This window comes from Rhodnius prolixus, unplaced genomic scaffold (assembly GCF_049639745.1).
Source record: "Rhodnius prolixus isolate KJV_2025 unplaced genomic scaffold, Rpr scaffold_1, whole genome shotgun sequence".
NCBI classification, from domain to species: Eukaryota; Metazoa; Arthropoda; class Insecta; order Hemiptera; family Reduviidae; genus Rhodnius; species Rhodnius prolixus.
Window position 1 is genome coordinate 34,293,739 of NW_027411581.1, and position 24,803 is coordinate 34,318,541.

Sequence of the window (24,803 nt, forward strand, 5' to 3'; positions counted from 1 at the left end):
GGCTATCATCTGCCAGGCTCCTCTTCTGGTATGTAAACCCCCATTTACCTAAACGATGATGCGCCCCAAAATTAAATCAAATGAAAGGAATGTATAATTTACTTTCTCTTACTATGGTAAGTGGAAAGTATTGCGATCAGATTTTGGAGTTGGCGTTTACACCGGAAGTATCTGTTCTGTGCCCCCCTGATTCCCTGAAAAATAGTTTTTAGAAAATGGTAGACGTGTGTGCGACTAGTGTTTGTAAATACAATATCACAAACATAATGCGGAAACCGGCTGCAACAGCGATCAAAAACTTTTAGAATGTATTTTTCATTTTTACAAGATTTTCTTGAAAGCAATTGTAACTTTTCTTGACTTTGTACACCCACTGTACGTAAAGTAATTTACATTTATTTGAAACATTTTCAAAAGAAAAAATCGATTAAGGACACTTCTAGAAGGGGAAATGTGGATATAAAGACTTATCTCTAAAAGTCTAGTTCAGCATAATGTACGGTCTTCTTTGTATGTTTTGATGAAGCAACTGTAGCGTCCCTCAGCTTCTCCATCCTTAAAAAATAAGCACAAAGCCTATTTTTTCTGACTGGCTTTACATCCAACTGTCAAATTAGATATCGCGGAAAAAAAGCGGATAGCGAACAAACTTTACCATAAATTTCTTACATTAAACATTACATAAAACCTAACGCCTAGACCAGGATTCGAACCCAGTGGTGCCACAATACTTACATTTGCAGTCCTCGCCTCTAACCCTCGGCAACCGTGTCGCCATCAATAATATTTTAGTTATGTTTAGGTGATCTAATGAATAATATTGGAAACGATCGACCTCTAAACTATTTTATTGCTTTTATTTTCTATAACGTTTATTATTTTATCTTCTTTCATTATCTCCAAATTAAAATAAACTAGAATTAAGTTGTTTGTTGTTTCAGTTTGAATGTTCATCAATATCCGTTTTGTTTAAACATACGTTCATCTATCTGTGTGCATACATAACATGTATGGAGTATGTAATATTTCTGGTTTATGTTAGTAATAACGATTACCTCTGAATTCAATTAGCTTAATTCAAATGAATTTTTTATTTACGTCTACTCCCTTGAGGAGCTGACTCTCGTGACATTAACTTTATTTTGTTTTTATTTTAATGTAATTAATGTAACAGCCGCCTGTATTAATAAGATAAATTGTAACCTTTCCTCCGACTCCCCTCTGTTTTAATATAGAGTTAGCTGTGGCGTCCCTGAGCAGGCCGTTCTACTTTACATCCTGCTTTACTCAAATTACATTTTTATATGCAAACTTACGGATGAAGCGGTGTGCGGAATGGATTAGCTAATTCAATGTTTATTATTAGTAAATTCAGCTGGGAGGACCGCCAGCCAAGTGAAAGCTAGAGATAAGATACTCATGGAGTCGGACTGAAGCCCCAATTAGTCGGTTGTTATTAAAAGCATAAGGGTGGTCTTTAATTTTTGTGACTTTAGTTCGATCACTATAAATTATTTTTAGATTTCTGCATTGTTAACTGTCGAAATACAATTCAAATTTACAATTCACAATTCATTAGAAAACACTAAGCTGCGAAGCTAAACTTATGAAGCTAAAATTATAAAGGTTTATAATTATAAAGGTACGATGATATCATGAAAGCTTTATGAGGGAATTCCATTCCTTCTACGCTAACCTAAGAAGCATTTTCTGAAACTGGATAAGAATTCGAAACTTCACAGACTTCAAAAATATAAAAACCTGATTTTCACGAAAACTTCAAGCAATAAATTGTTTTTCTTTTAATGAATCATGGAAATAATACTTTGAGAAATGATGCTACTTTTATAGGTTTCATTCACCCCACACAACGTCTCCAAGATCCCTCCCTTATGACAGTTTTATGTCATCTTCATTCTTCAACCAAAATTATCACTTCATTCAATAGACTGTTCAGTTTCTTCAAAATGGCTCCCAGTCCTATATAAAGTTCTTATTTACATTACACTCATTGAAGATTCATAACTTTTTCTTTCAACATTTTTCTCGAAAAAGTAGTTTTAAAGTGAGAGCGGTTTGGATAGGCCACTCTGCAAGATTACATTTCAGTTTAAAGTGTACCGTTGTTTCTATGCTGAAAATCTAATTTGAGATAAAATGGGTAGATAAATGAAATTGATTTCACGAATTTTAAAAATGGGTAGTTTCTCCACTCGTTGATTATTAATTATGTACTTAATTAATTGATTAATTAATGTTGTATGCCGCAATAATTATCATATATCGAAACAAAAACGAACAAAAATCGTAACTGCATTCGGCTTAATTCCACAATAGCTTCTTTAAATCACCATTCTAATTATTGTGAAAGAAGCTACATAAACATTCATGGTGGTTTTTCACTGCACGTGTATTCGACAAAGATGAAGGAAATAGGGAAAACCCATTGCAATGCTTTTCCAGTATGAATAATAAGACGAAAATAGTTCACTCACAGATGTACTCATATTACTCGTAAATATAACATCAATAACAAATTAACTTAAGTCGATCAATATATTCTTTTATCGCATTTACTTCTATACCTTGTACTAAGTAAATATGGATTTATTAATTACATCAAGTGGAATGTATCTAAATATTTGAAAGTTCTTTTTAAAAATTTGTTGGATAAATTTTGAAAAATAGTTAACAAGAATGCAAAGTCAGCGTATTAAAGGGATGGCAATGAACTGTCCTGCTACACCATAACTAAATCTGTACCCAACGATGACTCCTTTCCTACAGTCTAGTCAGTAATTATCCTGGAATTTAAAGGTAAAAGTGCCAAACATAATATCGCGTAATAGAAAAACTTGTTGACTCCTAACAACCTTTAAAAAAATATGTAGCTTGGAAAATGTTTTCGGTAAAAGAGATATAACTTCCCAAATGTTTATTTTTAATTAAAAAAATAATCGTAGACGAAATCTCAAGAAAACCAGTAAATAGCATTTCTGGTTAATGTATTTGGATCAAAATCTTCGCGTGGAATATCAGTTTTGAACATCCGCTGTTTTTCATTTCCACTACAGAAGACCATTCGCTAAAAACTATTTTCATACCATAATAGAACTCAAGATGACTCATTTGTGAATACTTAACTTACGATACGATTTCAATGTGGGCATCAAGAAAGTCTAAATTTTTGATGCAGACAATTGATTGATAATTTTATTTTGATCATACCGTTTCGTAGTCCGAAAAAGTAGTTCCAAAAAACTTCACCTCATGGTTATCTGAAACTTTTATTTGTTTGAATATTTTAGGGCATTTTTAGGGTGAGTTCCCCTTTGGAGTGCATCTAACGCACTGTATCGTGCACTACATGTTATACAGAAGGTTTCAATGGGGTTCCCCAATCGCAAAATCGGTATTGAATGGATTTTGTTTTACTTTTTAAAGATTTTCTTGAAAAATTTTAACGGTACATACAGTGGTCAAAAAAAGTATTCATACACTAAGTTTTTTACTTTATCTACTGAACTTTTGTTTCTAGGGTGACTACTTGTTCAGCACTGAAATCGAAGATAGTAACAATGAATTTAATGCTCTCATTTTCTTTTATAAACATAAAGAATTGAGTAAAAAGCAGACAAATAATTTATTGTATGCTAAATAAGTATTCATCAGCTGATGGTTATGAATGTAAGCTTTATTTATTATGTACATATTTAGAGTCTAGGGAGGCTAGCGTCCAAATGGATTTAGGAAGCTCGTATTGGGATAAATACTAGTTCTTATTATCAGTTGATTGAGATGGGGCGAAAATCAGCCGAATTAAATTCCGTGATTAAAGATAAAATTGTGGCGTTATTTCAGCGAGGGTTTAGTTATCGCCACATAGTGAGGGAACTTACATTATCGCAAGCGACCGTCCACTATATAATTAAAATGTTTAAGACAAGTTCTACTGATAACGCAAGACGTTCTGGGAGGCCAAGAAACGTTTCTGTGAGAGGAACGCGCAATCTGGTGCGGCAAGTTTCCAATAATCCCGTGATAAGTGCTCGCCAACTCTCAGAAAGCCTCGCGTCAACTTCAGGGACCCTTGCGTATGTCACAGACATCCGAAATCGCCTACATGCAGGGGGCTACTAAGGTAGAACTGCGAGGAAGAAACCATTCATTATTGAAATCAATAGGATGAAGAGACAATAAGCCGCTGGAATTTTGGAAAAATATAATCTTCTCCGATGAGGGCAAATTCAATATTTTTGGGTCCGATGGTCGAAAGTTTGTTTGGAGAAAACGTAATAGGGATCTTGAAACAAAAAAGATAATAAAAACTGTACAGCACGGAGGAGGCTGTGTGATGGTGTGGGGCTGGTTGAGTGCTGCGGAAGGTGGAGAACTTGTCGCCATCGACGGAATTCTTAACGCTGAAAGGTACGTGGACATATTCCGCCATAATTTAAGTAAAAGTGCTGGTAAATTGGGTATCGAAAGAGCATACTTCTTTGAACAGGATAACGATCCCAAACATACAACCCAAAAAATGAAGGAATGGCTGCTTTATAATGTCCGGAAACAACTTCTCACCCCTCCACAGTCTCCGTATATAAACCCTATTGAAAATTATTTGGCCTTATTTGGAGAGGAAAATTCGAAAACTGAAATGTTTTTCCAGAAAAGAGCTCATTACCAATTTAAACAAATCATGGGAAGAAATCACGTCTCAAGAGACACTAAACCTGGTGGAATCTATGCCAAGGAGGCTTCAGGCAATAACAAATGCAAAGGGATTGCTTACAAAATATTAGGTCTTTAGTTTTACATTAATTATAACATTCAGACTGAGTGTATGAATACTTATTTTGCATACAATAAATTATTTTTCTGCTTTTTAATCAATTCTTTATGTTCATAAAAGTAAATGAGAGCATTAAATTCATTGTTACTATCTTCGATTTCAGTGCTGAACAAGTAGTCATCCTAGAAACAAAAGTTCAGCAGATAAAGTAAAAAAACTTAGTGAATGAATACTTTTTTTTTTTTTGACCCACTGTATATTCATTTTACATCGGGTATGAGCTAGCGCTCGGGGACCGCCCCTAAAAAAAAAAAAAAAAAAAAAAAAAAAAATTCATTTTACATACCTAGATCCATAAATTTTATTTGAATAATTTATATAGAGGTGTAAATGATTTCGGTGTAGAGTTTTGTAATCTAGATAATAGTGATAATTAAATAATTTTTAAATTCGGAATTTGAAGTTAAAATTAGCTAATTAGAACATAGGTATTTAAAGTGGTACAAGAAAGTCGTGGCAGTGTACAGACCAGGCATTTTATTTATTTTTAAAGGCAATATTAAGGGTCGATAAAAATACAATATAAATATGATGATAATTATTTAGCAAATTCAATTTTATGAATTAAAAATAATAACAAATGTAATTGTAAAGTGCATAAATTGGCCCATTCAGCAAACGAATACTATACCACAGTTGGCAACCGTATTTTAGAAGAAATAATACAGTAAACCTTGAAAAACAGATGGCTCTATAGCATATACAAAAACCTTTATCAAATAAAGGTTATTTATTATTAAAGCAGGTAAAAAATTATTATGAATTTATTATTATTAAACAATAACAACACGAGGCGAGATCCACTCAGTTATTGGCGTGCTGAATTCCCGCATGGCAATTCCGGGTTCTAATCAAAGTTCGTAGGAGCTTCTTCCAGCTCCCTGCCCGGACTAGAACGTCGCGTCTTCTGTTGTTCCCATTTCATTCGAATCAAGCCTCTAATTGGACTAATACCACCGTTAAGCATGTGCCGCCGTCTGGTGGATGAAGAGATGTCTGCGGTTTTCTCGTCTCCATATCCCACAAGATTCCCTTGTTTACAATCGACAGTTGTTCTCATGTCTTCAATTAGAAAAAGAAAAGCAAAGTGATTCAAACAATATTCCCACTAATAAGCTTAATCTTCATATCATATGCTACAGAGTTGGTTTTTTACAACTCGTTTTGTAACGCACTTAGTGGGTGTCTGGCACAGTGAGATATGTCTAGCGGTGATTCCTGGCTCCTTGTGTAAAACTATTTGACCAGACAATTGACAAAACTGTTCAGAATATTAATTTTTCCTTCATGCCAGGGAATACAAAATGTAGCACAAAATATCATGTTTCTTTTCTGTATTCTGGTAATTCTAAATAAGTTTCTATGCCTAATCATAGATTCATCGCGCTTTGGTCTGGATCTCTGCTTCATTTTTTTCGCCGGGATTACGTGTATCGAGATTATTGATCGAAAAATATTCAAGAAATAAGCTGTATTGGGTTTGATAAAAGAAAATATAGTGGAAAAACGAAGGAAGTTTCATCTTTATAAATTGGTAAGATGATAGGGTAAAGACGTCATTTCCGATGCGCCTTCATTGAAGATTTTTGGTTTTCTTTCTGTAAATTTTTCAAACATTTCTGTATTATTTTTCTCCAAAATCCCCCCTCTCCCTCCAGAAAAAATCACTACTTACAAAAATCCAAAAAAAGGTGGAGGAATAGTAACACCGTTTAGTTGAACCAGTGGTTACCATCCTGTGGTCCGTGGACACCTCTGCGAAACACTTTACATTTATAAAATAATAATATATTATTTGCCATGCGGCCGCGTGTGCGGCGACGGTGCGGTGAGTGGGAAGTCGAGTGAGCGTACAAGTCCAGGAGTCCACTAAAAGCAAATGAAGTGTCGCTTTAAAAAATCTCATTAATCCCAGGATTATCCATCTTGTTAAGAAAATGCAAACTCAAAAAGCACATTAATATATATAATCACGATGTTAATTGAAGTTTTTTTTTTTTTTTTTATTATTACCCTTTTAATGAAATTTACACCTGTACCTACAGGTACAATAGGTAAATGCGATGAATGTATGTGAATAGCGTGGCAGACGTGAATGACGGTCATCCATTGATGGCCGCCGTTAGTCACCCAGTTGGTCACGGGGCCAACGGCGCCTCAGCCGTCTTCGAGGATTGGAGGGTAGCGTAGTTGTAGACAGGTTTGCAGCTAAAGGGTTGGGATGCAGTGAGAGTTTTTGGTGAAAATTTTTGTATCGAATTTTGGCAAGTTCGGAGATAAGTGGAATTTGGAGATCTGTACGTATAGTGTGGTTGCTTACGTAGAATGGAGCGTCTAGTATGCGGCGGAGAATTTTGGATTGCAGTGTTTGTAGTCTATTGAGGTTGGATTTTTTGGCTGTACCGTAAAGTTCGAGTCCGTAAGTCCATATTGGTGTGAGAAGGGCTGTATAGAGTCGTCGTTTGTTCTGTAGTGAGAGTTTTGAGCGTTTGTCGAGTAGCCTGGCTAGAAGTTTGTATCGTTTGTTTAGTTCGGTACGTTTAAGTCTCGTATGGGGGTTCCAGGTAAGTCTCTTGTCTAGGTACATTCCAAGGTACCGCACATGGTCGGCTGGTGGGATAGGTGTGTGATGTAAGAAGAAGAAGTTTATTTTTAAAATCTAAAAGTAGTTTACTGTGATATTGAACTTTGTGGTCCCTGTGCTAACAAAAAAAATATTAAAATGGTCCCTGGTCATAAAAAGGTTGGAACCACTGAGAACTGATGAGCACACTGGTTTGCTTAATGCAAATGTAATGTGCATAGATTTTTGCTCATTTATTTTTATTTTCCATTTTAGGAACCACGTTTCGAGAAAATTTAAATGTATTTCAATGTTCTGACTGGCTTGGACGGAGTATCGTCAGAGAATGTTTAAACTATTGTATTTTGGGATAGAGGTAAGTCAGCAGTAGTATATTAGAAAAAGGAAAGGGCCTAGAATGCTTCCTTGAGGGACTCCAGCTTTTATGGGTATAAAGGACGAGAGGGCCTGCCCTTGACGAACGCGGTAGTACCGATCGGTTAAGTAAGATTTTAAGATCAAATAGTAGGTGAAATGTGTTCTTAAATTTCTGAGTTTCGTTGGGAAGTGCCACTTTACTCGCTGAACTATTTGCGTTTCCCGGAAACGGTTCTTAAGAATTTCCCTAATCTTTGCAAGCACCACATGCGCGTGGATCTATAACTTTAATTGGTTAATTTTAACGTGTTTAAGAGAAAGTTTAAGGAGCGAAGATTTACATCCTTTTCAAAATTTGCAATCTGATAAAATTTATAAGTTAGGAACTCGATAATTTGCTTCTTTATCTCCACTTTTTCGCTTTAAAAAAGGGTGTTTGGCCACATTCGTGAACATAAGCAGGATTAAAAGTTGGAAAAATTGGAAATTAAGAAAACACACACAGGCTGGGTCGAATAAAATCTTTGAAAATGCAGAGCAATGCGGAAACATCTATAATTTAAAAATGATATTAATTCATTGTGCCGAGCTTTCGACCCTAGGGAATTAGGTCATCTTCAGGGCTGTGGAACTTTTTCATCTAATTGAAATATTGAATTAGTCACCAAAAAATAATGAAAAGTAATCTATGATTTATGTGGAAAGCCAGAATTTTGGGTACTTTAAATGTTTTTAAAAAATAATTATATGACATAGAAGTGGACTCTTATTAACAAACATCGTAAAATCCCCCAAAAAATTAATTATGTACTGCGATAAGAGAGGTCGTGGGAGTATTTTTTGATAGTATTTACATTAACTATTATCAATAATATTATTAACTGTGGGGCAAAAAGTTATTGTCAATTAGAGAAAAACTTAGTGAACATTATAATAATACATTTATGGATGAAATTAAGAATTCAAATAATTATATGTTGGGTAGGGAATTATGTTACAATTTGGCACAAAATAATTATTTATACAATGCTCTGCCTCTTTCTAGTAAAAGATTAATATTTAAGCTTAGGAGTGAACTTTTTCATTTAAGTTATAAACCTATTATTTACAATGAATCTGAAGAAGTCATTTTTGTATGTCCTGTTTGTAATTTGAAAGAAAGAGAAGATCTTTATCATTTCCTTCTGTGTGCCCTAGATATTATGATACAAGGATCAAAATATTTGAAACGTCTAGTATAAGTAAAGAAAATATGTTGGCATTTTTAAATGGAAAAAATTGGTCTTTATTATTAACTATTGTAAAATAGCTTACGAACTTAGAAATAATTTATTAAATATATAACAGTATAAAGTATAAATATTACTTATCAATTATTTACTTATATTCTATCATTAATTTATCAAATATTACTTTTCAATTATATTACTTATTAATTATTAAAATAGCTTACGAACTTAGAAATAATTTATTAAATATATAACAGTATAAAGTATAAATATTACTTATCAATTATTTACTTATATTCTATCATTAATTTATCAAATATTACTTTTCAATTATATTACTTATTAATTATCTACATCAAAGAGGTATAAAATATTTTTAGTTTTTATTTGCTTTCTTTTTTTAATCTTATTTCTATTATTATTATTATATTGCATTTATGTTTTAAGATATGTTTTGGTTTGTTAAGGTAAATTGATAAGACTCCTCAGACGGCTTAGGCCATTGAGTCTGTCTTATGCACTTGTTTATTAAGTTTTTGTAATATTATAAAAATTATTAATAAAGACTTATCTATCTATCTAATATTATTAACAGCTGATCATTTCATTTTTAAATAGCAGTCATTACACTTTTTTGGCTGAATATTAGATTAACACACCCTTTTTCTTGCTATTAACAGAAGCTCCATTTGTCTTTTTTTTTTCTTTTTTTTTGTGATGAATTAACAAAAAAAAAATGTGTTCAACTCTTTCTCATCTGTCTTCTAGAAATAACATTCAAACGGCTAAAAACTGATTTGTTAAATGTATTCGCAGAAATCATTTATGGTGCATTTCTGGTATCCAATTAGCTCAACTAATTATACGAACATAGGAAAGAGAATATACGAAAATCGAATAATTATTGTGTCATGGCAGTGTTCGGTCAGTGGTGTCTAATACCCGGTGCACCTCTGTCTAGCCGCCTGCGCTCAGCCTTAGCAGATAGTAACTGACAAACAAATTACTCGTAGTTACTGGTTAGCACAGCTGTACCGGTGCACCAATGTACACCATATGTTGAGGGAGAGGTTATAAAGTAGAGAAATACCACTTAATTTCCATAATAACCTTTGCGCTGGACACAATAACGTTTCCAGGAAAATAGTTAGTTATATATATAATTGTTTAACTTTTTGCGTGACATTAAATTAAAAACTGAAGTCTCTTCTCATCCCACAACACGAAAGCTGTAAAGATGTACTCAGAATACCTCTTAATGTAGATTTAAAAAAATAAAATGAAAATAAATTAACTCAGTTTTAATTAATATTTATAACATCGTTTTTCTCGAATTTATTTTATAAAAAAAATAAATAAATAACAGCAATGAACAAGGATATGCCCCTTATTTTAAATAAAATTTGGGAATTTTAAACTTTTATAGAAAAAAAGGAAAAAAAATTGAGTGTATTACTACAAAATGCTATTTCGTGAATTTTGACGATCAACCCTTATACAACTGTCCTGCCGTTCTGTTTTGGTTAAAATTGCTATAATATCTTTTTCTCGAATCAGAGAGTTACTCATACTAGAGAATGTCTTTTTAACTTTTAACTGGTTATGCAGGTTGCCTGGCAAGCTGAAAATGTATTCTTAAATTTCTATTTTATCCAAATTCACTTGCAGCGTTCAACATAAATTAGGACATTTCAATATTTATCAAATATCTGGCACTAAATGGTTTGTTACTCGACGGTACGCTGGCCGTATCTCCAAAACGGGTCGTTTGGTAACCTTATCCTTTACTTTTGTTTAAATTAGTAATAATTTTTGCATTTTGAGGAATGCTGTATATTTAGTACTAAATTGTTTCCAGACTTGTTAATTTGGTTTGTTAGTTTTTATAATGGTTTATTAGGGTAATTGTCAGGGTTAATTTGATAACTATTTTTATTTCGGGTTATGTTTGTATTTAAAAAAAAAATGATAATTTTTTTGTCTGTTGGAGAATACTGTGTTTCAACTATTATTAAATTGAGAATATGTTGGTGAATTTCATTGAAATCCCTCATCTTAAAGAAAGCAGGCAATTGTACTCACATTAAGCTATTTTCAGTAGGTCTACCTACGTCCTACTTAGTCCAGAACTTACCCCTTATTATCGTACAGTCCCAGCCAGTATATCATTTTGTCCCAGTCATTTGATAAAAATAGATAAGTATCAAATATTGCTGAACGCTAAGCGTAAAGTTTGATACAATATAAGTTATAGAATATTTTCAGCGTGCCAGACACAACTGCACCCATTTAAAGGATGTTCTCAAATTAACCTATGGTCTGAATTATGGGTAGATTGACTGAATCGCTAAATCAAATGTGTAAGTTTTATTACATAAACAACTGTAAACTAAGTTATACAGAATTCTTCGGCGCAATCAAGAATAAATAATTTGAAAAGAAGATCACACTAGTGATAAATGTCAATAAAAATGCTATGTCCAAAAAGGGCTTTCGAAATTGTTTCGGTTTGAGTGAAATATTTCATAGAAACAATGTTTTTTCCTATTTGAGTTGGATTATGATTTTTTTAAATCCACCATTGGTGCAACTTGACAACATTGTAAAAGACACTTTAGGCTTGAAAGGTCGCACGGTGTACAAATTAGTCTTCAAGACTGAATAAGGTTTATTTTGAGAAATCGTCATTTCAAAGAAATATTTCCCCAGTAAATACTTCTTTCTAGGACTGATCTTACCTAATATAAATTTTGTGATTGCTATTTTGATTCTATTTCCCGGTAATTCGCCATCAAGTTTGTCAGGAACATTCCTAAAACCATATTACGATGCATACTTGGAAACAAATTGGTACTTTAGAGTTATTGTTTACTAATAATTTGCGGCTCTGTAGACAATGGGTCTTCTAGAAGGATATTTATTAACATCGGAATCCCAGATCAGACAGAACCTGTGCGTAGTAACCCAACGGCTAATGACACTAGCTACCTCCTGGTAGGTAACATGATAATTATAAACGACTTAAAGTCCAGACAGACTCATTATGTTAGTTGTACTAAGCAGTTATGTATTTCTTCCTAATTCTCATCCCCTGCTTATAATAGTATACCTTTACAGTACTGATTCTAATTTTCTTAATAAACAATCAGAACAGTTTAATCACGTCTGTGGACTGCGAATGAAATGAGTGTAAAATGAGGGGAACACGACCCTTTGAAGTTTAAGGGTACGAATTTGAATTTGTATTCAAGAATAGATTTTATTTTTTTTTGGCATTGGCTTCCGCCATACAGCCAGCATCGTCTAGGTGCTTATCACTAGAATATCACTCACTCTCCATTCTTACTTATAAATACATTCGCTTCACACATTCATCCCTCTACTATAAACAACTATTTACATAAACCTTACAACTAATGGATGGATCAGTACTCTATATTCCTGTCATCCTTATAGCTTAACCGAAATTAAAATCACGTAATCCTTCTCTAATCATTTTCTTGCATTAATTCTAACTGGCTATAACTTTTAAATACATTCATATTTCTTTGCTATAGATGAAGGTCAGCAATACCATTAATATGCATAATTTACATAACATCTTTTGGTTTTTTACGACGAAGGGACAGTACTAAATATAATACGCGTAAAATGTCGGTGTCTTTCCGAAACACTCAATGTTTGGATTGTCAAACATCTTTTCTCTCAGTACAATTCTTAAGTAATTTAATAAGTTTCTAATATACTAAAAGTGTCTCTTGAGAGTTATTGGTATGGATTGCACTTTCAAATTTCTAGCTAAAATTAATGCTTGAGTCAAAATGTTATGTAGAGAGCCTTTCTGTTTTCTTTCCTTTTCTAATTTGACAAATATTATTTTTCTTATTGTTTTACACCAAGAGTTATAAATAAAATACTTTTTTTCATCCTATTGAAACTATAAATCAGTCACCAAAAAGAATGAACAACAATAAATAAAATACGTTTCAATGCAATAGAAGTGGGCGTGGCTGTAGAGGCGTGGTCGCTTTAAAAGTTTCAGCTTCTTATTGGCCCATAGAACCGCCCCTTTTTTAAACCTCTGCCACTGCATTCTAATTGGTTATTCATTAAACACTAATAATTTCATAGAAAACATATTGTATTTTTTTAAAATTATTTTTACCCTCATAGGTATTTGATAAACTATAAAACTATGCAATAAAAATTCTTAGTGAAAGTGTCTGTTCAAATGTGATCATATTGATTGGTTTATCTTATTTATGCCAAAGGGAAAAAGAAAATTGGGTCGACTTGTGTGATGTTAGAGAAATAGAAGGAAAAAAATATGCTTAGAGGTGGGTCAGGAGAACTAACAAGCACATTAAATTCTTCATCACTGCTGTCGGACCTAGAACCTCATCTCCTCACATCCCACCATCCAATAGGAACTTTCTTTGTCATGAGTAGTTATGTATATCTACATATATCATACTGGAAATGGTTTTGCAGTTGGATATTTACTTTTATTACCACATATGAATTTCGTCTGAATATATATTTTTTAGTTAATTTCTTTTATATTTATATTTTTCCTTCATCTTGCAGACCATTACACCTTCACTGAAACTAAGCCTGGCTGTGGCTAGGGTCGTTCCTACTAGCATAGTTTCTTCCCAGTCGATACTTAACAGAATAACTATAACTGCTTTAAATTATTCTAACACCAAATTAATATCTAATAAACCATTTTCGGTCAGCGCAAAAATCCTCCATTTTCAAAACTATATTTTGAAAAGTTGGTCCAGCTCTTCATACTACCTGTTTAAGAAACAGGAACAAAAAAAGGGATTAGTTTGAAATATTTTTCGCTAAGCGCTATAAAAATAGAGAGTTAATCAGGAATAAAAATGAAAGAATAGTGTGCGATAGTTTTATTTTGGTGTGCAATTACGGGATGTTGTTGAGTTACATTGAATGGACAGTCCATTCAGCTGAATGTTCGTGTTGGTGCACATTTACCAGCTGATGAATTAGCAATGCTGTTATTGTTGCTGTTGTTGCTGTTCGCTACACACGCACATCGCTCCTCCCCTCGTCCTTTTCCACTTACACCTCCATATCTTCTACTTTGACCTACTTTATATTACACAATAACTCAGATTTTTGTAAGGGTACAAATTTGATCTATTTTGTGCACTTTTTATCGCTTAGATTTTATTTTATTTTAACTCGAAATCCGGGTTTGACCTACTGATATACTCCACAGCATTTTCAAATTTTATTTCTTCGAAACGTTCCTTATTAGAAATTTTTTTTTTTTTTTTTTTTGTATCAGTGGCAATTACTGGTCGTTGGAAATCTGGATTTATTGTTTCAACTAACTTTTCAATATCTTGCTTGCTTTCTGATTCAATGAACATATCGCCAGACTTAAATCTTTGAATCTTTGAATTTAGAAATACCGATTTGCATTTTAGAGGGATCAACCTTGTTTTGTATAACAAGTACATTCTTGTCATCTTTGAATTTAGATTTTATAATTGCACGAACATTATTTTTTTTGTCTTTATTTAAGTTTTAGTCTTCGAAATTGAACCTCATAAAGGTAGTTATTGACGGGAACCTTACCTTTGTGCTTTATATCTCGATTTGTTTAATTTCTAGTGCATACTAAGAAATAGTTCTGTTAGACAGCTTACTACATCTGATGTGTAATTTCGAAGAGAAGTATTTAAATTGGGGAAGGGATTAGCGGGGTGTTAGCGGAGATCACGGGTTCGAATCCAGGTCAAGAAGTCTTGCATACGGGGTACATTAACATGATGTGATGGTTACTTTTATTTGATGATAAAACAAATTTATCCTGATTCTCCCACAGCCATTACATTACTCTACATTCTTTAAAATCTTCTATTATTATTTTTTTTGTTCTTTGCGTCACAAATAACATTTTTTGCAGTCAGAGGACCTCCCAAAACATGTATTTCTGGTGGAAAATTAAATATTGAAAACCTATCACGAATAGATAAAATTGTAACTTTGATCTTAAATATCTCAACAAATATTAGGGATATCGAAACAGGATTAACGTCATTTTTCACAGTTTTTTATGCAGTTTTCATAATCATTCTCAAAACCAGTGGTCCTTATGAAACCCCAATCGGGTTTTTAGCCGTAACTCCGCCAAAAATAAAGATACAGCATCGGGGGTGAAAAATGTGAAAACTAGACAGAAAAAAAACATATAGTTTACTTCATGGGTTTTTTCAAAATTCCGCTTTCCTAAAAAGTTATTAGCGATTGGTGCGTTTTAAATGGATCACCCTGTATATTTAGATTGCTACTTTTTTCAGTAACTGAAATTAATAGTGTCCATTGTTCGCTATCAAAAAAAAAACCTCAAAGGAAATATTTGACGAAGGAAGGTTGGGCCAGAGTATTCCTAACAATGGGAAGCGCGCAGTCAGCATCCCTTATACCCTAAGTTTTGTAAAATCCAATATTTATACCAGATTTATTGGAGTGCATTCAATAATCTGAGCTGTAATAGATTAGGGGATCTTTATCTGGTTTGCGAGGGAAGCAGTTACTACGGATACAAGGATTCTCAGTTTGGAAACCAAAAGTGATTAAAAAAGTTTAATTACGTAAAAAAGTAAGTAAAAAAAAATGCCTCTTTGTTCTGCATACTGGTGGTACACATGATTACGTCCGAAAGAAAGAGAAGGAATGTGATGGTACAGCAGTGGATATGGAAGAGAGATGAAGCAGATGGCAAACAAAAAACTCTTTCAGAAGATGAAGACTGTAAATCAACTGGTTAAACAGCAGGGGCTGAACAAGTTATGAGCTAAGTGAAGAAAAGAAAGAAAAATGAGAGATATTTACAGGATGGCATTGTTATATATATATTGACACTAGGGATACAAGGCGAAGGAGAGTGCCAGCACGTTATGAAGAACGTTAAACACCGACCATTATTGTGAGCAAGGAGTATTTAGGGTTGGCAGGCGAATCATACCTTTACACCTCAGTTCGCCTTGAGCGACTTAGACCATAAACTATTGAGCCGACCACCAATGCAATCTATTTACTAATAAGGCGATACTTTGCTAAAACAACCCCCACCCTCTCCAAAATCTCTTAACTTCTTAGAGTTCATTTTTGTTTTCTTTCTTTTTTTTTAACCAACTCATGCGCACACTAAGCGTTACAGACCCGACGGGTTAAATGGTGATTGACCTGCTAAAAGTGTTCACTCTCATATTGACGCCTTTAAGACACCCAAGAGAATAGAAGTTTTATGGGCCACAATATACTCAATCAATTTGTTTGAAGATCGAGTTTGTAGTATCTGCTGCCCGTACACGTTAACACCGATACACCAACATCCTCGCCAAGGATACCGAGCGAAGAAGGTGTCTATTAAGCGATCTTAACACACTCTTTACTACCTCCGTCTCACGTTTTAATAACAAATACCTTTACACAGGTATAAAACAAAACAACACTTACCAATATCTATAAAATGTTTTAACGCCCTCTAAATATATAAATAATAATAAATTATTACTCAGTTCGTGTAAATATTTCTTTCTGACATCTCAAAATGCATTCCCTTCAAAATAAATTTATTACTATTTGATGTAGCGCTATAACAGAAAATTAAACTTGATTAATCACAAATTTCTAGTATTTGATAACAATTATCAGCTTTTAATTTATTTCTTAGCAAATTAAACAGGATCAAAAAATTTCGGAGAGCTTGAAGTAACAAGCTTTCTTTAAAGATTAATCAATTCGATTAATCGAAGGAACCAAATATCTAATAAATCAATTTTCTAGAATCGAATTTTGGATGAAATGACACAAACAACAAGCAAAATTCCATCGGTTGAAAGCCCCTTTAATCTTGACAAGAACATGTTTTTTTGCAATTCGTTGATTTTCCATTAACTCAGTCGGAGCTTACTGAAATGGTTCGGAAAGGCAGTCGTTTCCGAGCGTCAACATAAGAAACCCAAACCCTTAATTCTCTACAGGGTTTTTAAAGGTTTTCCGAGGGTTTTGAACTCGAGGTGTCATGGTAATGCATGAGCATCGTTTTTTCTTCTTCTAGTATTTTCTTTTTATTAACGCCTTTTTTGTAAGGCAGTTTCCTTATTCTTAACAAACCGGATATGACACAGGATCTTTCTTACTTTCCCTAGCAAGAACAAGAGAGTGTATGTATTGTGGTAGTGGGTTCGATTCCCGGTCTTAGGCCTTGGATTTTATTTAATGGTTAATAAAAGAAATTTACAGTAAAGTATGTTTGCTAGTCGCCTCATTCCACGGCATCTAATTGGTAGTTGGACGTAAAGCCCGCCTGAAAAAATAGGCAATTACTTTACATTACTTTTATGTTACCTTCAACCATAGAAAATGTCGCAGGAAAACTAATTGCATTAGATAACTATAATAAATTGCACTTATTAATAGGCCTAGATTTCGAATTTAATCTCGACTCTAAAACCAATGCAATCTAGAAATGATATAATAACGAGATTATTAAAAATATGCAACTAATGTCAACAGACGAGAAACTGTCACAAGATAATGGAACAGTGATACGCTGTTCGAACATAGACAAAAGGCTATTCACCTAATTATAGCATTTATATGTTTATCTAGATAAAGTAAAAGATATAAAAATATTTCACTTCCGCAAAGCAAATTGGGGAAAAAAACAAGCGTTGAATGAATATCTTTTAAAATTTCTTATATACAGAGAAAAAGTATGTTCACAACGCGTGGAATATGTGGTGTTGAAAGCGTTATTAATGATCCCGTTAAATACAGCCACCTGCCACCTGGTTGTGAGTTTTTGAAACTGATTTCAATTAGCTAGTTTCTTTCTATCGTTTAGTACACACACCACAACATACCAACGTTTTATATCCTAAACAAAGTCTTAGTATAGAAGCAGTTTTCGTCTTTCATTGATACTGATTTTAAGCAACATATTATTCGACTTTTTTTTAAAGAAAAACCAAATGTTTGTTGCTAAAGAATATTATGAAACTGCACTGACAAGGAATCCTAAACTTTCTGTTTCTTCTTTGATGTCAACAGGGTACTCTGATAGAGGACTTTGAGTTTTTGAGATACTTTTCCACTCTCTCACACAAACCAATATTTAAAATCCACTTTTTTGGACTCAGGGAACCTCAAAATGGATATTTTTATGAATACGCAATTTGGAAATTTGGCATAATGGCAATACTTACTTCTTAATAAAAGGAAGAGTTATTCCAGATAAAAGTTGGATTTTTAAGTCAAAAAGTGTACATTTTTACTAACTACAATTTCATTTTTAGAAACTTATTTTGAGTATGTTTAAATTTAAAAGTTTGCTGAAATTACAATACAAAATTCCAGCGTTAGCCAAATGCTGTGATTTTAGAAACAAAAATTTCCTTTTGGGACTTTTAGTTATTTAAACACACACTAAACTAATTTTATTAGATTTTCGTGACTATTTACTGTAAAATAATATTTATTCTAAAATAATTCAAGTAACTTATAAAAGTTCTTTCATTGTTTCAGCCTGAAGCCGCCACCTAAAGATGGTGTAACGAAAAGCAATCCATCAAAACGTCATCGTGAGCGGCTTAATGCTGAACTTGACACACTAGCAAATCTTTTACCATTTGAGCAGAATATACTTTCAAAACTGGACAGGTTGTCCATCCTAAGGCTGTCTGTTAGCTACCTACGCACCAAGAGCTATTTCCAAGGTCAGTAAATTTTATTTAATTTTTAAATATTATTTATTTTCACAAGTGCAGAGTGCATTTCTGCAACATGTGAAGCTGTTACAATAAGATACATAGTACAAATACAAGAGAATTCACAAAATGGTGAAATTCCCAAAGATCATTTGTAGCCACCGGCGCTTCAACCGTGTTGGAAGATTTCCTGGCAATGCTGGAAGTTGAGTAACTAGAGGGTTCTGCAAGTAGACGGTACATCAAAGATTATTACGAATTACCAATTCTACCATCACTTCGCGAGTACCGTCAGCATCCACTCGAACAATCGCGCCAAGTTTATCTTGAACTTAGCAATTATTCATTCATATTTAATCATGTACATTAATAATTCCTACGTAAATTAGGACGACTCGTCAGTTTAATTTATATACAAGAATTTAGACTAGTACCTAGTTATTCAGTTTCTTATCCTACAATGTTCATCAACTAAACCAAGTTCTTAATTATAACTTTTCCTCTCTCATTTCCGCACATTAAAAATGAGTCCCACATTTCTTGACTTCAAATAGTTGTACCTAGAAGAGTTGAAACATGTCACTGTATTTTCCGAAGCACCTACGAGTACTTCACAGAGCCGCTGAAGTCTTCCAGCTTCTATTTGTGTCATCCTCAGATGGTTGTTTAATTTTGTAGCGTTATTTTAATTAACCACGCTTATGACAAAAGAAAATTATCCTTAAGAGAAAAAGAGAAGAATGTTTAAATTTTTAAAAGGGAGAACTAAATACTCGAAAGGTTCTCTAAGGTGATGAATACGAGACTCCGAAGGATGAAGAGGTACAGTGAGGATGAATGACCAGACTTCTCCCATTGCAGCGATGAACAGAAGTGTTTCATTGTATGCTACCAGCAGTATTGGTATTTATACAGAAGATATGGTGCAAAGATATGCACCACCGTGTTAGGAATGACAATTACGTGGTTTACCAGTCTACCAGTAATTACTGGATTCAGTATCTTTGCAGCATCTCGCATCTGGACCTTTACTACTCACCTACACAGTAACCTCCTCATTATTTATTCCAAAACCTTTTTTTTTTTCTTATTCCAAGTATTTGCAAAATAAAAACAAATAGACTACACATATCACCCTTAAGTTTTAATTTGCATATATCCCAGAATTAGTAGATCACTGAATTATTTAAGCTTTAATAAATCCATGTATTATATGTAAATAAATTGTCTTCAGACCTATGTTATGTATATTTATTAGTATAATTATCTATTTTTAAATAGGTAAAATTGAAATATGTTTTATAAAACTGATCACATTCAGTTCATAAGAGGATAGGATAGAAGATATACTAACTTTATAATAAAAACATTAAGTTATAATGTAAAAATATTGTATTCTCAATAAGCCTTGAAGATAGCCAAGTCCCTACTTATTAAAAATGGAACTATTTTATTTTTTAAGAATTCTTTCAGGGATTGAAACAGCTTTTTATTTCATTAAGTGAGAACAATAGATTCATTCCGCTTTTTAGATTGTGAAGAACTACTCAGCTGATATTTTCAGATTCAACTAATCACTTCTTTAACAAGAAATCTAAACTTTGTATGGAAATTGCTAAGTTTAAACGCATTTTGCTCGTCTTAATTGCCACAGTTCGGCTCATTCTCTCAGTATGTTGCATTCGATTGATGACTGTAAATCATTTTACTGTGAGAAGACTTCACAAGACGCCCTTAAGAAGCATCTGTGGCTTTCGGTCTATACGAGCCCCCATAATAAATATTTTTTGCTTCTAAAATAAATTATATCATTTATGAATTTATTTAGTTTTAGTTTTTCTTTAAATTTGTATCAATTTAAAGTTTACGCTCCGCTGAATTTGAGCAGCGAATGAAGATAATTACATTTGTTCTACTTTGCTTGAAAATTAATTACTTGTACCTTTATTATTTATTGCTGTTATTTTATGATTAATTTGTAGCATATAAACCACTGGTCTTCAGGGGTGTGCCAACAAAATATCTCTCTGACTAAAATTCTTTGGAAAAGAAAAGTTTATCGCATATTCGATGTGGTCCTGCCAAAAGATCAGACTGTAAGTTAGCGATCAAGACTTCTCAGCCGGCATTACAATTAGTTGGAAGGATTTTCATTGTTTTAAATGTCTTCGAAAAGAGTTTCAACGGTTATCTTTGTATTCTTATATTAATCAACTACTTTTTTCAATCAAACAAAAGTGAAATAGAATTTTAAAATTCTTCCATATATGAAAAATTTAAGTGAAAACGAAAAAACGCAAACAATATTGTTTACAAAAAGAAGACGTCACTTTTTTTTTACTTTATTTATTTTCACAACTAGAGTATATTTCTGCAATGAGTGAAGCTGATACATACAACATGATTCATGATGAATAGCATGAGGGGAGAATTCACCCATTGGTGGAACTCCCTAAGAGAACAGTTCACTATCGTCCACTGGCACTTACTACTTAGAGTAGATCGCGTGGCCACCTGCGCTTCAGCCGTCTAGGCAATGCAGTAAGTTGGGATATAAGTGGACTAGGATGTGAGGTGCTTGATGTGTGGAATTTAATGTAACGGGATCTTATAGCTTCTGAAACATTAGGAATAAGGAAATCTCGGTGCAAGGTAGAGTTTGATGGAAAGTAAGGAGCATTAGCGATTTGACGGAGTATTTTTGGCTAGAAGAATTGGATTTTACAGATATTGGAAGCTTTGGCTGAGCCCCAAAGTTCCATTCCGTAAGTCCAGACACGTTTCTGTATCATAGATAAGTCGTTTATTGTTTAGTGTAAGCTTAGATCGTTTGACAAGATGTCTAGAGAGAAGTTTGAATCATCTGTTTAGTTCTTTCCGTTTGAGTCTAGTATGTGGATTCCAGGTGCAGCTCCAGAAATTGCAAAGGATGCCAAACAAGTTCTTAAGGTTTGCCATTGATGCTCCAAGATACACACCTATTGCTAATTCGTAATATAGCTGTTATGACGTAAAGGAGTCCCAAAATAGAAACGAACTGAATTTTTTTCTGTTCACTAACGTTAATTGATACAATTAGAGCTGAGTTTTGTCTTTTGCCCAGCAGTCTCAAGAACAATGAACAATATTAAGAGTCAACTGAGGGAGGAATAGATGAAATGAAGTGGTACTCTTGCTACCAATATGCATGTGAATATGTAAATTTGACGACAAATACATTTTATTCATAATTTTTTTAAAACAATTCTAGTAAAGAAACTTTTGTGGAGAAGTTCGTATACCTCAGTCTACAGGACCGTTTTAGTGTAACAAACGACGTATCGTTCATTGTTTTTGGTGACTGATTCATTAATCCAGATGGAAAATTAATGCCAATTTCATTATTCAATCAATATTTGAACTCTACTGTATACGTCATATGATTCACAACCCTGAAGATGATCGAAAGCTCGACGAAATAATAAAAAATAATAATGACTGAAATTAGCATTATATCTTCCTTCTGGAATAATAAAAAATTTTCCAAAAGCACCTCAAAACTGAATGATTAATCATCATGTTTCGAGATTTTTTCGAAAATGCCTTCTACGATTTTCTCCAAAATTCTCTACATTTATGTCATTTCTGGAGACGCAAGGATAGATGCCTCTAAAGTCCCATTTGCTCGTTTAAATGAGCACATTCTTTAACCTAATTAACGATAATAATAATTAAATTTGCTTTTGTAATTACAGAAATTTTTACGAGTGTTCTCACCAAATTTTGTTAAAATAAGTAAATCTGATCGAAGTATCTGTAGTTTCTAACCAATAGTATTTAGTAATTTTTCTTAAAAATTACTTTTAATATGTTTTTGGGAAGGGGGAAGGCACAGTAGCATGACTCCGCGACATTACCTGTAAGAAATAACGAATGTTCAACATCATACTTAATGTACTTTAAAAAGTGGCTGTAACTACCGTAATTTGGCTTTCATAAGTCCGTTATGAATTTCTAATGTAAAGAAATTTAATACTTACATCTTTTATTATTATTTTTTTATTTTGTCAACATAAATATTCATCTTGTAATTATTTTGGCAACACTAAAATATAGACATAATTACATTTTTATGATTTTTTTACAATCTACGAATATGTAGACGATATCAAAAATATTAATCAAAGTTTTTGGACCGGACGGTAAGGTTGGCCAGGACAAATGGCCCCTAATAACGTTGGTAATAAAGATAAGAAAGTGGTTCAAAGCTATGGCAAGGGGGATCTCCCTCTTTCCCAAACTTTAAGGGCTCCCTTCATTATAAAGTGAAAAAAAAATTATATATTTTTTGAACTATAATGATGCAGAGTTGTGAGAATTTTTGTATTTAAACTTAGTGTTTAAAAAATGTAGGCAAAATAAAACGTTTGGTAGATAAAAGTAAAAAGTAGAATAATTTTATATCTGAGTTTATTTTTTAAGAACTTCTATATTACTGCTTGATTAGAGATTTTTGCTATATTTATATTAATAAAAACATAGAATTAAAAAATAATAAACAAAATGCCGGTAAAAACCCGAGAACTATTGAATCGGGCGAGGAACACACATTCAACAAAGCCTTCTCTCAGAACACCTTCTACCATAATTCCATCCACTAACAGTTACTTTAGGTGTACACAAAGTACTGACTAAATGGAAAATCAAAATAAACCACGAGCAGTCTAACGCCTTACTCTTTTCTAAACGTAGACCCTTCCTCAACAAACAAATCAGACGTAACAACACTCTAGTCTGTGGTCTAACCATTTCTAAGTACCACGGCTTAACTTTGGACAACAAACTGACCTTCTCTGCACAAGTTCGGGTCAAAGTCAATTCTGGTGAACCAACTGCAAGACTGCTCTTTCCTTTACTCTCACGAGACTCGAAAAATGACTGTACAGAACTAATTCCTCCTCTACTACGTGGTCAACTGGCCGATGTTGGTCTACGCCAGCTCCGCCTAGAGACCTGACTTGTAGTTGTAACATCAAGAAACTCTATACGACAAAGAACGAATTTCGCAGACTCTCCTCGATGCACTAAAATCTACTCACTCAGTGAGACTGCATCCATAATCCCAGTACACATCTACGATATCCAAAATCGTCTGCTGAAACTCCTTTCCACTCTAGATTGTCATCCTAATCCACTTAGCCGGAAATAGTCACCGATTGTTCTACTCCCTACAGACTGATACGAAAGTATTAAACAAGTCCTTTTCTAGCATTATTACCTTACAAATGATATCCTTGTCCAATCTTAAGCGTTCCCTCAACTATGTAATGAAGGTTGTAATTTAAATACATTTGTACTTCATTTTTTGCATGTAATGTACGTATTTTTTAATAAGGTGTAAAGCTATCTAAAAAAATTAATCAAATTTAAGAATTTTCTTAAAAGTATAAGCGATCATCACACACATATGGTTGGTGGTGATCGCACTTTTAAACATTTGTTTATGAACTTAATATGTTAATATACAGGGTGAACCAGTAAGTATTGTCAATAGGCCTACTGCGTGTAGTACATCTAAAGTGGAGTTCAATGACGTATTGGCCAACTTCATATTTTCCTCTGTTCTTGAGTGACGTCACTTTAAAGTTTTTTTCCAAAATCATTACTTTTTTCCAATAAAAATGTTATTACTCAGAAAGTTTTAGTCCGAATTCGATTCTGATGACACGGTTAGAAAGACAGATAAATTTTCTAAAAATTGATCCATTTTGAAGCATATGTTATTCTCCAAACAGCCTCAATCTTCCTCCGGAACCTAGGAAAATAAAAGTAATCGAAATTTTTAAGAAAACTCATTAAGCTCTTACGTGAACATTATCAGACCTAGGTGCTGGCACTTTTTATAAAAGTTTCGTTGTTTAATGGGCTTTCAAACGGTATATCATTTTCCAGAATTCCTTTTATCTTCGTATGAGAAATTTCGTTTGTTTTGCAAGAAAACGTGTCCACGAGCATACAGCAGTGATATTGTATTGTGTTCATTAAACTCT

The 24,803-nt window shown here is 33.2% G+C and overlaps 1 protein-coding gene across 4 annotated transcripts in view; it reads left to right on the top strand.

The window, feature by feature from the left end:
- Positions 1 to 24,803, top strand: part of ss (aryl hydrocarbon receptor spineless) — a 285,172-nt gene that overhangs the window by 100,390 nt on the left and 159,979 nt on the right. For all 4 annotated transcript variants that reach the window (XM_074138437.1, XM_074138430.1, XM_074138440.1 and 1 more), the window contains one exon: positions 18,593 to 18,783. The gene's annotated coding sequence lies outside the window, so the exon portion shown is untranslated. The remainder of the gene's footprint in view (positions 1 to 18,592; positions 18,784 to 24,803) is intronic.